Here is a 13,710-nt window from a genome sequence, read left to right on the forward strand (position 1 = left end):
TCTAAATCTGATGACGAATAGCAACAACTATACGATCAAGGAGATCAAAATGATGGACCATGGCCATAGGGATAGCGACAAGCTATCAGCCAGATCTCAAGACGAAATAGGTATACGGGCAAGCATACACCCTAATGAATAATAGATACACAAATTGAATCTATGACACAACAAAAGAATAGGTATACAATCAAAAGGGTAACGAAGAAGTTGTGACCACAAGAATGACACGTACAGGCCACTAACCTAGTGAAACTGAAAGAATATAAAAATGACTGATCAAACCAGAAGTTCTTACTACAAATTAGTTCTAAGCTAATTGAGGCTATACATGGGAATTGAGACAAGGTGAACTAACTCTAGAGAATAGCAGTCATGCTCTAAATGTTTTGCGAAAAATTCAGCAGCATAACGGTTATACAAGACAGTCAATCAAGACCAGGTAAACTAACTCTAAAGAGTAGCAATCACGCTCAAAGTATTTTGGATAAAATCCGACAGCATAATGACGCTAGTGCTACAAAAGGGTAGTAACCAGATAAACTTATGGTTTACCTAACTCTAAAGAACAGCGGTCATGCTCAAAACGTTCTGTGAAAAATTCAGCAGCATAACGGCTAGACAAGAAAGTCAAGGTTAGGTAAACTCATGGTTTAACTAACTTTAAAAGATAACAATCATGCTCAAAATATTTTGGGTAAATTATTGCAGCATGACGACTATACAAGGGATCCCTATAGCTTAACCAAAGGTATATGAATAATGGTGGAAAGAAAAGCTCATAATCAGTGAACGAAATATGGTTACCAGAGAAAGGTAATCATATGAAGAACTGACCAAAGGTGAGAACATATGACAACGGGTCAAATCCTATAATCAACAGATCAAAAGACAAATCATGGCCAAGGTAATGGCGATCAAAATCCACTGACTAGATCTAGACTTGAATAAAGGATGGATATAACCGATTAAGATGAATAAGGAACTCTAACTAAGAAGAGAACCTTAATATATATAATCAATATATATAAATATATATTCGTATACATATATCCTAATCAGGGGCACCAACCCTAATTCTAATCTAGCGGAGTCAAGGAAATCCCAACTCAAGATAGACTGATGAGTGTGCAAAGACTACGCTGTAGCCACGCAAAATAAGCTACCCTAATCTACAAGTGGGACAAAGATCCTAACTCTAGGCTTCACATGTGTAAAGAATACATGTTCGACCCTATATGAATGCAATATATACATATATAAACACGGGTACTTCCTAATTGGATTTTAATAAGTCAATAAGTATATACATAATTGTGGACCCCGATCCGAGAGAGAGGTGGGGGACGAGCCCCCAGCGGCCTCTTGGATCATCCACGTGTGAAGGAGAGCTCTACCAAGGAACTCTCGAAACGGTTGCCACCCTCATAGCATAGCACGAGTGGCGATATAAAAGGGATACCTCTCGATTCGGGAACGAGTCCGGATTCGAAACGTACCTAAACAAACTCAGAGTCGCCATCCATGGTATACGGCCATGGATCCTTTAAACAAAAATAGGCTCCGTATACCATGGATAACCAGAAATATATATGGGTCTGTGCCTGATTACGAATGGAGAAGGTCTGAAGAGCACCCCCGATTCGTCCGAGTGCAAGCACTTGGTCTCTTATGCCATTTATTATTAACCTCAAAAAGTTTCGGGCAAAAATCATATGAAATAGGAACAATTCTCAGGAATCGTCTACCTAAGCATGCATTCCCTGAGGATAAAGAAATAAGCATACAAAAAATGAAATAAAAGATGGTGTCACCTAAGCAAAGCTAGGTTACGAGTGACATGCCTAATGGGTGTCTAAATTCTGGTGGAAATACACATGCAAGCTACAGCTAAAGGTATAGGTCTGTACAGGAAAGGAATCTAAAATTAGCAGTTAATCATGAATAGTAAATGAAATAAGGAACAAACAAAAATGCCAGGCAAATAATAGAAGAATGAAATAAAACCTATGGCGTGCACATAGCGCCTATCTACAATGGGGCGAATACAGAGCGCCTAATATAAAATCCTAACACATCTCATCTAGAAAGCAGTAAACGACAGATAGCAATTGCAGTAATAAAAACCTACGGCGTGCACATAGCGCCTATCTACAATGGGGCGAATACATAGCGCCTAATATAAAATCCTAACACATCCCATCTAGAAAGCAGTAAATGACAGATAGAAAATGTAGTAATACTGTAAAGTGTTACAGCTAAGAAGATGAACCTGCGCAATAAGCAAACATCAGTAGATGATAGTAAAGGATAATAATCAATAACCTAATAAAGATAGAGAATTACAGCTAAACATGTGAGAACTACAGCTAAGCAGGTAAGAGCTACAACTAAGCAAGTAGGTAAGCAAGGAAATGAACACACGCTATCATGATCCTATGCGAAAATCATTATCAATATGCAAACACAAACCCTAAAGTACTATCAACAAAACCTAAGACTCTAATACTTCGGCCCGAGTCCTTGGATAGTCTGATGTTCATCCAAAGAAGCCTACGTATCCCCGCCTCCACGAGAATCAAGGCAACGTAGTTCTTTGCACCTATTCTAAACTATAATGCCTAAGAAACCTAGACCTCTATCTTAGACTCGATCTAAAAGACCAGACTAGTTATTAAAGCTTCTTGAACGATTATTTAAATTCCAGTGAATTGTAGATTTTAGGACACCCTATATGCCCTAACTAAATGCAGATTAGCCCTAAGCTAATGCAGGTGGTTCCTACAACCTATGTGTAACTAGGCTGTATTTCCTAAGGAAAACAATGGGATCACTAGCGCATTCTAGACCTAGTCATCAGTCGGCGATTAAAGCAAAGACAAACAAGCACATAACAAATCAAAGACAAACTCCTAACTCTAAAACTCTCTATCTAGGACAAACTCCTAACTCTAGAGGAAGATCTTGTTGAAAACAAGGTTTTGAAGAAAAAAGATTAAAGCATTTATTTACAAAGTTTGGCTGGACTTTGGATGAAGATCCCAAGCTGCACTACGTACCTCGTGGAAGAGGATCAAGCCAACGTAGTTCGAAATGAACTCTCAAACTACGCTTCTAAAAGAAACACTCAACACTTTAGATTTTTTAAGGTTTTTTATGTTTTCAAATGTTTTTTATGTTTTAAATTTCTAATGTTTTTGGATTTTTAAGCTTTTCCAATGCTCTGGACCTTTAAATGCTTTCAATCTTAAAGGGAACACGCAGACACAGCCACAAACTAGGGCAAAGCCCTAAATCCAAAGGGGAAAACCCCGAACAAGCAACTAACGCCTCAAAGAGACGATCCACAACAAATAACTGGTGTCCCAAGAACAATGAAAATGATCTAAGATCCCTAGCAGGTAAAAGCATCTTAAAGGATAAACTCTTATCTAACAGACGAACCAAAAGGCTACGGGGCAAACTCCTAACATATAGGATAACCAACTCTAAATGGGAAGCAAATGAGTCCAAGACTCTCTATTGCTCTATAAAGGAGGTCAAATGAGTCAAAGGCTCGCTCTAGAAAGGAGGGCTCTAACATGAGGCTAGGTAAGCCTTCTATAGGGAAAACTCTCTAAATGAGACAAGACTAGTCTCCAAAAAAAGGAAAAACATTCTAATGAGACAAAGTGTGTCCCCTAAAATGAGACTCATGGAATTTGGAAGGTCTGGACATGATTTGGAAGTGATCCTAGAAGTTTAGATGTCTAGGTTGACATATAGCACGAGTTCCACTCATTTAGCATAAAAAAAAAATTGAAAGCACTCTACACAATAGGCAATTATTGCAAATAAGGCTCTAAAATATAAAGTAAATCATGAAAATTGATCAATATATGATTTGTGACTTGCTAGCATGCTCATCATGTCTCAATACAAGCATTATAATCAATATAGGCTCAAAACAATCTAAAAACAAAAAAATGAACTTTCCACTCAACATGTAATTTTCACCAAAAAGGGTCGAAAACTGCCAAACAATTCATGAATATTATTCAATATATGATTTAAAACTTGTTACCAAGCTCAAAACATCCAAAACAATCATTAAAATTGAATAGAGCTCAAGTTGTCCATGATTTTCAAGAAATAACACAATTATGACATATAGTGTGAAAAATGCAACTTTTCACTGACTTTTGGACCCCTCAAACATCAAAACCATCAAAAAATCTAATAATAAAAATTGTAGATCTCAGCATAAGAAACATTCTCTCAGTTGACCACTTTGTTTGGATCTGGCCAGAAGTGGCTGGAAAATGGCCTCTTCCGATCCATTGCCATTAAAAGACATATTAGTGTTTTAACTGAAAGTTCGGGCTCAGTTTTGACACTTAAAACATCGCTTCTGGAAAAATTCACCCAACGACAAAGTATTAGAAAATCTTTTTAAGAACATTTTTTCTTCATATGGCTTCAGACGAAACATACCTGGAATAGCCTAAAAATGGCCAACAAGCTGCTGTTGCAGAAATGACAGTTGTTTCAGGAAAACTGAAGCTTGCAAGTCGTTTTTGACATATTAAAAAGCATTTATGAAAATATTTGCTCAATAAGACAGTTTTAGGAGATATTATAACGAACACTTTTCCAGTTGACAGTTTCGAACAATTCCGATCAGAAGCACCCCAAAAATTACTCGACATGAAAATTTCTAAAAAAAAACTTGACAAACGTTATGGGCCGAAAACTTCAAACGGGCATAACTCTCTCGTCTTTTGGCCAAATTTGGGCCGCCATATGTCGAACTGACCGGCTTGACGAGATCTACAAAATTGATATGTTTGTTTTTGGTGATTTTAAGCTTTAGAAATCCGAAAATAGAAAACAAAGGGCTGGACAGCAAGCATTTAAGGGTATTTTCTAAGCATACAAAGTGTAAAATAAAAGAAACATTCACTTTCATTGTATGAACAAAATGACACTCAAGCAAACATGGAAACAGGGATGATGCTAATATCATAGCCACATGTTGAGGCATGCATTTTAACCCAATGTTCAAACGAAGTTTGGTTAAAAATTGTTAGGGACAAACGATTAGATAAGCTAAGCTTGTGTCATTATAAGAAATGATGATAACCTTAATAATCAAGGGTCCTTACCATTCCTAAAAAGGATTCTCACAAAATTCATCTAGAATAAATAGAAACATCACCAACTCATAAGCAAAAATTGAAGGAAAACAAGGTGGGGCTGCTATGGGCATCGCCATGCCTCACGAATTATACCAAGGTAAACCACCTAAACTATTGTAGTTTCACAAAAGGATATGATGAGCAATTGATTGAAATAACAATGGCAGACCCGTTTCATACTATTGCTGAAACTGACTAATGCTATAGGTTAGGACATAGAATAGAGCAATGATATGAACAAAAGCTTGCATTTCTTGTCTTGCTCCCGGTCAAAATGACCACCTTTCTGAGAATTCAACCAACTGTCTAATATGATGGGAGGAACAAAAGGATTCAATGCCATTAAATGAAATTGATGGTGTAAATACATGAAAATCCCCTGCTCAAAGCTATTCCCATAAATTTGGTGAGCAAGAACCAATTAACACATAACATGGCTATGAATATCAATAAAGCTTGACAGAAGACACTTTATATGATACAATCACATTCATATAATCATTTATCCCAATTGAAATATAGATATTTATAATACCTTCTCCTCTTTATCATATGAACCAACTATACACTCACATACTCATACATATATATGTATACACACACACATAACTTGGGCTGAAATATAAATGAATGAGCTGACATTATGACACAGAAAACTTGGGTTGAAATGTGCATAAAAACAAGGGCTGAATTTTGGATTCGGACTGTGCATAACAAGGGCTGAATTGGTGGACAGAACTTGTGCCAAACAGGGGGCAGATTTGGTGGACAGAATTGTGCCAAACAGGGGGCCTATTCGTGCTTTAAAATGGGGCTGAAATGTGCTTAAAACGTGCATGAAACAGGGGCAACTCATGGGCTGAAATGTGCTCAAAATGGGGGCTGAAATGTGTGCATATTTTGTGCTTTACAGGGACAGATTTGGTCCATATTTTGTGCTAAAACAGGGATAGATTGTAGATAAAACAGGGGCTTACAAGTATCATCACAGCATTAGCAACTCTTTCAGCAACAGCAGGGGTAACAAATGTCACACAATCCAGGGTAGCAAGCGTCACAATAACAGGAACACAAATGCGACTACAACAAGGGCAGCCTGTTTCTCAACACTTGGGATACAAAATTTCACTATCACTGGCTCAACTAGTGCTACAACAGCAAGGGTAACAGGTCTTGCACCCGCTTATGAAAAGAGGTTACAGTGAGAGGGCAACTAGCTGATTACTGTGACTTTTTGACAAAAAAAATCAGCAAAGTAACAAACCAATTTATGAAACCACAGGTATTTTGAGAAGAAATTCTTTGGTTTATGAGAAACAGAGACAAACGCTACCACCTATTACTCGGTCACTTTCCAAACATAGATCATCATCAAAAATCATACCCAAGATAATAAACCATGTAAAGGATAGATAAGAGATTACCTGAGATGAGCGAATGTTTCCTTGCCAACTCTCTTGCACATTATCCTGGTTGGTGATCTTTTGCAGCCAAAAACCTCCTGTCAGCATCCGTCTCGTAATAATCTGCGCCCATTAGCAATGTGTCTTCAATGATTGCACCCTCTGAAATACATGAACGAATCCCAACCACTGAATGGTGAATTTTGCAGTTTTTAATCACACAACTCTCGCCAATAACACTATCTGTAACATCGGCATCAAGCATCTTGGAAAGTGGTAAGTAATGAGGTTACGTATAGATCGGAGAAGAACGATCATAAAAGCTGAAATTTGGTACTGGCTTTTTGGTTATCCCCAGATTTGCATTATAGAAAGCTTCAATGGTACCAATATCTTCCTGTGGACCCCGATCCGGGAGAGAGGTGGGAGACGAGCCCCCAGCGGCCTCTTAGGATCATCCACATGTGTGGAGAGCTCTACCAAGGAACTCTCGAAACGGATGCCACCCTCATAGCATAACACGAGTGGCGATATAAAAGAGATACCTTTCGATTCGGGAAAAAGTCCGGATTCAAAACGTACCTAAACAAACTCAGAGTCGCCATCCACGGTATACGGCCATGGATCCTTTAAACAAAAATATGCTCTGTATACCATGGATAACCAGAAATATATATGGGTTCGTGCCTGGTTACGAATGGGGAAGGTCTGAGAGCACCCCCGATTCGTCCGAGTGCAAGCACTTGGTCTCTTATGCCATTTATTATTAACTCCAAAGAAGTTTGGGTAAAAATCATGTGAAATGGGAACAATCCTCATGAGTCGTCTACCTAAGCATGCATTTCCTGAGGATAAAAAATAATAAACACATATAAAATAAAATGAAAGGTGTGTCACCTAAGCATAGCTAGGTTATGAGTGACATGCCTAATGGGTGTCTAAATTCTGATGTGCAAACACATGCAAGCTATAGCTAAAGGTATAGGATCAGTACGATAAAGCAAGAAAACACATCAAAACACACAATATAACAAAACAACAAATCCTAAGACTCTAAATTATTAGCCCGAGTCCTCGGATGGTCTGATATTCATCCAAAGAAGCCTACGTATCCCCGCCTCCACGAGAATCAAGGCAACGTAGTTCTTCGCGCCTATTCTAAGCTATGATGTCTAAGACACATAGACCTCTATCTTAGACTCGATCTAAAAGACTGGACTAGTTATTAAAGTTTCTTGTACGATTATTTAAATTCCAGTGAATTGTGGATTTTAGGACACCCTATATGCCCTAACTAAATGCATGTTAGCCCTAGGTTAATGTAAGTGGTTCCTACAACCTATGTGTAACTAGGCTGCGTTTCCTAAGGAAAACAAAGGGTGGACTAACGCATCCTATGCTAGTCATCAGTCGGCGATGTGGATCGCCAGCTGACCGGACGGAGGCGCTCCTATAACTCTAGGACAGACCCCTAACTCTAAAACAAACACACAACAAACAAACAATTAAGCAACCTAACAAAAGACAATCCTAACTCTAAAACTCTCTATCTAGGAGAAACTCCTAACTCTAGAGGAAGATCTTTTGAAAACAGGGTTTTAAAGATTGCTTATTCAAAAAGATTTAAAATATTATTTACAAAAGTTTGGCTGGACTTGGGATATAAATCCCGAGCTGCACTACGTACCTCGTGGAAGAGGATCAATCCAACGTAGTTCGAAACGAATTCTCCTAATTGCTACCTCTAAAACATTCAACACTTTATATTTTTGATATTTTTTAATGTTTTTGATGTTTTTAAAGTTTTTCCAATGTTTTTGAGTTTCAAATTTCTAATATTTTTGGGTTTTAAAGCTTTTCAAATGCTCTGAACATTTAAATGTTTTCAATCTTAAAGGGAACATGCAAGTAACACCACAAACTAGGGCAAAGCCCTAAATCTAAAGGGAAAACCCCAAATAAGCAACTAGCGTCTCAAAGAGACAAACCACAACAAGAAAGATAGCGCCCCAAGAACAGAGAAAACAATCTAAGATCCCAAGCAGGGAAGGCTCTAATAAGATTGAGTTAGTCTTGAATCGAAGCGAAGTAATCAACAACTCTAAAGGAGAAACTCCGAACTAACGACACTAAAGAGGGGAGCAAATGAGTCAGAGACTCTCTAATAACACTACCGAGTCAAAGACTCACTCTAAAAGAGGAGGCCACTCTAACATGAGGCTAGGTAAGCCTCCTAAAGGGGAAACTCTATACATGAGACAAGGCTTGTCTCCGAGACACAAATGACGTAAAAAAAGAATAAGAGACCCTGTGCATATTTGGCAAAGGTAAAACACCCAGCCGGGCCGGACAGCTGCCTAGCCCTAGGGTGCAACAAATGCGCAACCCAATACCCATAAGGGTAGGGGTATGAAGCCAAGCCGAGTAGGGTGTTCTTCCAAAACCAAACGACGCACAAAGAGGAGAACTAGTGAGAGAATGAGACCGGGCGGGTCTCCCAAACACACATAAAGATGGGCTCCAAGTAACCTTATCATTGCCCATGCAAGGGGTAAGCAAGGCTAAGACAACTAATTGACCAAATTGGTCTCTAATTAACAGAGGAACAAATTGAAGTGCAACCTCAGAGAGGATTCTACAAATGAGGCCAAGCATGCCTTCTAAAGGTACACCATTTATCAAAATCAAAGCAACCTCCTTGAGGTTAAGCTAAAAAGGAGGCTTGCCTCCAAAGGAGGACTTCCTAATGAGACAGAATATGCCTCCTAGTACAGGTTCTAGTATCTAAAGAAGTCTAGAAGACTGCGCTAGTCTATCCAAAGAAAGAGGAAAAAGGATACCAGATAATCTCAAATTTTCAATCAATTATTATAAAAACAAATCAAATATCAGCAAATTATGATCTTCAACTAAAGAGTGCACAACCTGTAGCAATCATAAAATGATAAACAACATTAATTAGTCCAGACCAGCCGCTGGATAGCCTAATAAAGCAAAAACAATATCAAACACTTCTATGCCCAAACACAAACACCACCCCAATATTGGGACTCCAATGAAATCAGATGATGCCAAAGTAATCATCTGATTTCCTACACGTATAATATTTCTACAAACCGCCTTGAAATGAGACGATATTCGTGTCAAGAACATCGAATAGTGCAAATCATCTGATTTCCTTCTTCAATTAAACAATTTATTTAAAATAAAATTAATTAGCCCAGACCAGCCGCTGGGTAGCCTAATGAAATAAAAAAAATGATATTAAACACTTCAATATTTTAATATTTGATGAGCTAGTAAGAGGTTTTTATAACCAATAATAACTTATTGATATCCTTTTAAATACTAAAAGCAATTTAATAGAACTTGAAATCAATGCATTAGAGTGTTGATATCATTTCCCGACTATTTATCCTGTCCTTGACACTTGCAACAAGAGAGAGATTTGAAAATTTTAAATCATGGTTGCGAATCAATCCCCTTTAACTCTGTGAACACATATATCATTCTTTTAGACACAGCTATTGAGTAAACAGTTAAGAACAAAATCTGTAGCAAAGAGAAATTACCAGCAGATTTCATGAGTAATATATTCAAATCTTGAAACTATGATCATGAATTCTTTATGAAACAACACAACCATAATCCTTTACGCAGTAACTCATCTTCTAATAATTTAGAGAACCATGCAACACTCATAAACTGATCAGGGAGAATAACACAATCAAGGCCATGCAATTAACCACCATGACTATATATTAACACAGGAGTTGACATTAACACTATTATTCTTTAAATTCCTCCACTAAAACACCTTATCTGTTAGGGTGGGAAAGAATAGTCAAATACTATTATAATTCTTCACAAGCTCCTCTCTACCGATTCAAAAATACAGATCCAAAACTCCACAAATATGACAACATATAATCCCATTATATATACCATGCTCATCTCGGCACTTCACAATTTTCCACAGGGAACAAATGGGCCAAACATTTAAACATCTTTCCAATTTTATGGGGAGGGATTCAGGAACATAAATCACGTGAATGCCATAAGCAATAAAGAATTGAATCATATGAAATTAAAATTTGAGATCCAAATCAAAATCTCTACAACTATTAGCAATTCAGGGGAATTTCAAAGGAAGATGATCTTCCATTTTCTTTTATAAAAATGAAAAATAAAATAAATAAATAAAAGTATCTCCTCGTCCACAAAACAGATCAAATACTGATCTTTCTTAGTGAAATCAAATACTGATCTTCTTAAATAAGCATGAATATTAACAAAATACAACAGAAATTAAGGAGAATTTGTTAAATACCTGTATTGCAACTGAAATCGCTTCCTTACTATTAGATCTCAAACAAATCCAGGGGAAACTGATCTTGATCAAAGTAAAACAGATACAAAAGCTTTGGATTCGATGCTCAAAGGTGTAGATCTGCTTGCAAATGATGTCTCCTTGCTCAAGATCAAGTGGAATGCCCAAAACTTATTCACCAACAATGAGATCTGAACCAGTAAAAATCAGATCTAAAGAATATACGAATAGATCAAGGGTTTGAAACCTCAGATCTAAGGTTTGGATGAAATAACCAAAGGCTTAGAGATTTAAATCTGAGATTTAGGATTTAAAGAGATTAAGATCAAACAGACACAGATCTAATTAGAGGAAAAGGAAGAAAAGCTTGTAGCAGAAGAAGATTAACCGGGATTTAACCAAAATCCGGCAAGAGTAGTTAGAGGAGATGATGAGATGAAGAGATTAAATTCCGGCCGGTAGATCCGTCGGAGAAGACAATTGGTTAGGGTTTCAAGGTTAGAAATGAGGTAATAACAGGAAATCAACAAACGTTTTCTAGGATTTGAACAACAGAAAATGAACTGGAGCACTAGAATCCAAGCACAATTGCCGGAGGCTGGACGGGATCCGGCAGATCTGATCTGAGAAGGTGACCGGAAAGAAAAGAAATGAGGTTTAAGGATCTTCTATCTTTCTCTCTTCTTTGCTTTTTCTCACAACTCCGGATCGGAGATAGGATTTCCGGCGAACGATCGGAGAAGACAATCGACGGAGGAAGAAAAAGAAAACCTCTAATTTCTCTCTGCTCTCGCTCTCTCTCTTCTCTGTTTTAGCCGAGAATGAACAGTGATCTCTCCTCTCTTTTTTTCGTTTTGATTTTTTTTATATGTTAAAAGAACCGGTTGATATCTGCAACCCCATTTGATGGGCGCACAAAACTGGATGAGTCGCGCCCGCCATTTTTGTCTTATTTGGCTTGGGCGCGACCATCACAAGATAATTCGCCCCTCTTTTACTTGGACAACCTCCTGAGCAGATAATTCACCCCCCTTTGGATTTGTACTACACATCCTTTCTCGGCTCGTCTTATTTGACCAATCAGATCGGATTTTGATGAAATTTGGCGGGGGCCTCGGTGAGACCCGATCCTAACTAATGATGCAATTTGGGATCCTAGCTTGGTGATTGGATGGGGTTTTGCTCAAACACAATGAACTTGGGTCCGGTCAAAATGGGGTGTCTACACTTCCCAATAACCATCATACAAGTAGGCTTGCACCCACATTCCAATGGATGTTGCACCAGGAATAACTTCAGTTCCAAAATCATTGGCTCCAGGGAACTTTTCACGAAGTAACTGCAACATCACGTCTTTGCTGACCACATAGATACCCATACTAGCGATATAAGGCATTTCTTTTGCTCTCGCATCATCAAAGCCTAAAATGGTAGTATCAACCTTCATTGCTTTCAACTGCTCCCCTTTTGTTTTCTCTGCAAATTCAATTATGCGACCTTCTTCATCAATTTTCATCAGACCAAATGCAGTGGCACATTTTTCATCCATTGGCAGAGCAGCCACAGTGATATCTGCATCAGTTTTCTCTATGTACTTGAATAAACCTCTCATAATCCATACGATATAAATGATCTTAAGCAAGAAGGAGGAATTCCATAACATTTTGTTCTTCAAATAACCACAAATACTGTCTTACAGAATCAACTGTTCCCTCGGATCAGTTAGGATTCTCAGGGCTTTGCTAAGCAGCTAGAACTTCTACGAATCTATCATTCTTGTATCCACCCATATTACTTCCATATGCCCGTGAAAGATGTCGGTTGAGAGAAGCAGAATTGAAATGTGTCAAAACATAGATCTTTGATATGCTGTTCAAGCAGTTGCTCACAGGAATATCAATCAGCCTATAATTAGCTCCCAAAGGAACAACATGTTTTGCTCTCTTCTTTGTAAGAGGGTATAGGCGGGTCCCAACTCCCCCCTCAAGTATAATTCCTAGAACACTTCGGCTGGCGTCAAGATCGAGACAAATCTGTGAATTCTGAGAATCGGAGACTGCTTTTGGAGAAATAAGGACCGGAGATTGTCCATTGGAGGCGTTTTTCCGGCGATTGAAAACAGCTCTCGACGGGATCTTGTCGCCTGAGAGGTGAGATGAAGAAGAAGAGAGGCTCTGGTTTGAAGATCTGAGAAAAATTGATGTGGATTTCCGACTGAGATTGGATGGATTTGAGGATGTTAAGGTTTTTGAAGAAGGAAGCCTCAAAATGCCTAAATTTGCTGTCGCCATATTGGAGTGAGAGTGCTTCTTGTTATTTTGCTTTTACTCGGAGATTGGAGGTCAGCCGGAGCTCGAATTTGCCGGTGGATTCACCGGAGAAGAATAATTGCAGAGGATTTAGGATTTTGAAGGAATTAGGTTTTTTTTTTTTTTTTTAAACAAAATCAAAAGAACATAGATCTAGCAGAGGAGGAAGGAGAAAAGCTTGTTGTGAATAAAGATTGGTCGGAATTTAACCAGAATCCGGCAAGGACTTGGTCGGAGTAGATGATCGAAGGCCAGAGGGTTAGGGTCGAGATCTACTTTCTCTTTCTAAAACCGAGAGCTTTTGCTTCTCTCTCTCTCTCTAAAAGATTAGGAAAACAATTTTTTTTTTATATCTCTCCTCTTTTTTTTAGCTTTGATTTGGTATTTATAGAAAATTTTGGGAATTGATAATGGCACTCCAAATTTGATGGGCGCGCGGTTGCGCGAAAAGTTGATGGGTGCACCACGGATTCGTGTCCTTTCTGGCCCAA

At 38.2% G+C, this 13,710-nt stretch overlaps 1 pseudogene; it reads right to left on the bottom strand.

Moving 5' to 3' along the window:
- Window positions 1–6,637: 6,637 nt before the first annotated feature.
- On the bottom strand, window positions 6,638–13,254 carry LOC143857268 (glucose-1-phosphate adenylyltransferase small subunit, chloroplastic/amyloplastic-like; annotated as a pseudogene).
- Window positions 13,255–13,710: the final 456 nt, after the last annotated feature.

The sequence above is a fragment of the Tasmannia lanceolata genome, unplaced genomic scaffold, assembly GCF_043159265.1.
Source record: "Tasmannia lanceolata isolate RefF3 unplaced genomic scaffold, GAP_Taslan_0.1 ptg000024l, whole genome shotgun sequence".
Lineage (NCBI taxonomy): Eukaryota > Viridiplantae > Streptophyta > Magnoliopsida > Canellales > Winteraceae > Tasmannia > Tasmannia lanceolata.